Raw genomic sequence first — 3,960 nt, 5'->3', positions numbered from 1 at the left:
ACTATTCACAGATGTCAAACAACAAAAAGAAATCTATGAAATGGTAAACATAAGTGCTGCTGTATATAAAATTAGTTGAGAAGTCAAAAATATAGAAATCCTAGACATTCTGACAAAAAAATGTTAATTGTTTTTCAATAGCATTTACATGTACTTGTATGTGCTACATGACTTTCAATAAAGATTATTTCACAGTATTTTTATACTTTGGTTCAAATTATTGATAAAAGTAAATAAAAATATGTCACTTACTAAACCACTTGGATCTTCTGCTTTAATTTTTAAGGTATATGCTGAGATCTCCTCTCTGTCCAAACTCTTACTTACTTTGATTATTCCACTAAAATAAGAATAAAATTTTACAAAAAATACCTACTATAATGTGATAATTGAACAGATAATACATAAAAATATGTATAAGATGATAACAATTTAGAATATTTTCATGTCTAAAAGCTTAATAACATACAAATGTATATGTACAATAAAACAATGTGCACAGTTTGTTGAAAGATCTAAATATATTTGCTATACTAAATATAGTAGTATAATATACCCTGTAACTGTATTTACATTTTATGTTTAAATATTTAGTCTAATGATTTTTTAAATATAATTAAGCTTTGTGTCACTCCACAAGTATCACCTAACTAAGCAGAGGCTAAACTTTCCCTGCTGATGATAGTGTTATATCCCCAATAGGAACCTGTTGAAGTGTGTCAACATAAATATTCAAAGATAAATAACAGAAAAGGAAAATAAAACATTAAAAATAAATTAGTGAAAAAGTAAAGACATGAAATTATGCATATGACCCAAAGAAGATATTTCAATATTATTCAACAAACAGATAAAAGGTATGTTATATTTAAATTTCATAGTTTTAAACATTTCATTGCACCATATGTTGATGATAACAGCAAGAGTAAGTAATATGGTAGAAAAAAATAGGAAAATTTAAGGCAAACATTTACCCTAAAAAAACTTTTCATATTTATTTAGGAGGTTCTAGAAATTATGCGTGTGAAAACTGTAAGATAAAAAATAGTATTTTTATACTTAACATGAAAATCATCTTGCAGGTAAAGTATTCAGAGTCCATGCAAAAATAAGTACATTAAATAACGAATTTTTATTAGAAATAGTAGAAAAAATCAAAATTTAATATTTTATTTTTTGAAACTACATACTCTTAGGAAAGATCTTGTCAAATTTTAAACAATTTCATCCACTAGTTTTATTTCAGGAAAGAAATATAACAATAGCAACGCTAGGTCATTCAATGTAGGTACCCAATAGACATAAGGATAAAATCCCTTAAATTAATGGCATCCACCAAATCCAAAGCCAGTCTATTCCAAAGACCAACTACTCTGTTAACAAAATAAAACTGTCTTAGCTGAAGATGACTACTACACTGTTAAATTTACATTTGTGTACCCTAGTCCTATCATTCTCACCATTAAGTATGAAAACAAATGATGTAGCAATACTATTGATTACCTTAACAATCTTAAACACCTTAATCAGATCCCCTCTTTTATTTTTTTCAGGAGAAAACAATTAAATAGATCTTAACCTGTCTATATAATATGACTTTTCCATTCCAGTTTGTACCTGTCCATATAATATGACTTTTCCATATCAGTTATCATCTTAGAAACTCTCTTCTGAGTCCTTTCCAAGAAATAAATGTTCTTTTTATGACAAGGAGGCCAAGACTGAACACAGTTCTCCAAATGTGGCCAAACCAATGACCTATACAATAACATTATATCCTCTTTACACTTGTGTTCAATATTTCTGGAGATACAACATAACATTCTATTTGCCCTACAACTAGCAACAGCACACTGTTTAGATGACTTAAGAAACTATGAACCACAATACCCAGATCCTTTTCTTCCATAACATTGTTAAGGTTATTCCTATCAAAATTATAATTGCAATTCAAATTATGATAACCCACATGCATTACCTTGAATTCATTATAATCAACAGTAATTTGCCATTTATTTGCCCAACAAACCAAATGATCCAAATCATTTGTAAAGCAGCAGCATCCTCTTCATAGCCAGTGCTCCCCAAGACCTTATTATCAGCAGCAAATTTAAGTAATTTATTAACTCTTCCTTTATCTATGTCCCTGACTTAAGTCAAAAAACAAGTAAGGCAATATTTTCCCCTAGTGAAACCAAGTTGACAATCCAATAAAATTTTAAGCTTTGTTAAATGACTTTGCAAATAATATTCGATCAGACTTTCAGAAAGTTTTCCTACCACTAATATAATACTACTATGCCTATAACTACCAGGAGTAACATTAGGCATATTTCAATTTGTTGGCACCTGGCCAATATTCAAGGATTACAAAAAAAATAATAGCAAGCACCACACATATCCAATCCTTAATATTATCTGGCTCAGGAGCCTTACCATTCTTGAAACTTCTCAATTTTTTCTTAACAAGCTCAAAATTAACATGATCATCTTGTTTCCAACTAAAAAATGTGCAGGAGAGGAATACTGTTAAATTAAGGGGAGATTTCTAATTTATCCGCCAATGTGTATAGTTTAAAAAATTCTGAATTTTGTACAAAATATTAAAAAATTTGAGTTTGTTTTAAAAGTAACTATTCTAACTACACATCTGTTAATAACATTATCTATTCAATGAAACTAGAACTTCATCCAGTCCAAAAACAAAAATATAAGTGAAATATCTATAAACATAAGCCTTGAAAGACAGACTTGAATATAATTTCAAAAAATGAGTATCATTAGTTATTTGTACTTTAATTGTAGGAATACATGGTTGTTTCACTGTCTCGCTATAGGCTCAGTCAAATTGACCTTTAGCGTTTCCATATTATAACTTTTAACATGTTTTGTGTATCTTCACGAAATTTTGCAAGCTTTTAGTATTATAAGTCTTTTGTACACAAAATAGCATAATTTTTTAATAAAGTATTTGCACTAAAACTTTCTTCCTGAATATATAGAATATATTCCTATATAGAATCAAAGTGTTGACTGCTCCAAGTGCAAAATGATTTTCATGTTAAGATTAAAAATACTCTTCTTTGTCTGAAAATTGTCAAATTTCATTATGTAATCTCTAAAACCCCCTAGAATAAATTTCAAACTTTTTTTCAGTAAACCTTTATATTTTCTCTATCCTAACTCTATAAGAGGTAGGTCCATTTTTACTACCATAAAAAAATATGAAATAAATCCAATTCACCCTTTTTTCTTTCTAGAATGACTTCAAATTGTAACAGGAAACTACATTTGTTTATCCTAAATAGCTTAAAGATTGTAACAATATACATCTGTTTATACTTAATTTTACTGTTTTATTGCTTTTTGAACTGTATCTAACTAATATTCCTGCCATACAAGTTGTATATCACTTGGCAAATGTGTAGCTTACATTATTATAATGAATTACAAAGTGCACAGGCACCTCGCAAGTTGCTCACAAGTACATTTTACCTAATGTAACATTATCTAACCTAAAAAGCCTCTAATTTTTACATTTTAGTTACTTTTATAACAATAAATAAAGAATACAGATGAAATACAAGAAATATAATATTGCCAGGGTCTTATCATTTTTTTGCTGTCAACTGTTGATGAAATTTAACCCTACATTTTTTATACTAATAGTACTACTGCATTAAATAATTTTTAATTAAATACTACATCTAAGGACACAAAATAATAACATGTAAAAAGCACGCAATACTGTATAACTATAATAACTTTTCTGCCTTTCTAACTATTAAAAATTCAACTAAGTTTGTCGATGTGTTTCTTGTAGGAATAAAGTTTGATCTGGAAGCAAATTGACAATTCTATGTACAGAAAACAACGTAGTATAATACCTTATTTGATAGATTAAAACTTTGGCTTTCTATTGGTTATAAATAATATAGTATTAAACGTCAGGGAGAACTA

At 28.1% G+C, this 3,960-nt stretch overlaps 1 long non-coding RNA gene across 1 annotated transcript in view; it reads right to left on the bottom strand.

Moving 5' to 3' along the window:
* Positions 1 to 252: 252 nt before the first annotated feature.
* LOC106467999 overlaps positions 253 to 3,960 on the bottom strand; it is a 25,114-nt gene continuing 21,406 nt past the window's right edge. Inside the window, exon 4 of the long non-coding RNA XR_001291368.2 lies at positions 253 to 340. This is a non-coding gene — a long non-coding RNA (uncharacterized LOC106467999). The remainder of the gene's footprint in view (positions 341 to 3,960) is intronic.

Source organism: Limulus polyphemus, unplaced genomic scaffold (genome assembly GCF_000517525.1).
Source record: "Limulus polyphemus unplaced genomic scaffold, Limulus_polyphemus-2.1.2 Scaffold2824, whole genome shotgun sequence".
Classification (NCBI taxonomy): Eukaryota; Metazoa; Arthropoda; class Merostomata; order Xiphosura; family Limulidae; genus Limulus; species Limulus polyphemus.
The sequence above is the reverse complement of the archived record's forward strand: the minus strand, read 5'-3'. Positions and strand labels throughout refer to the sequence as shown.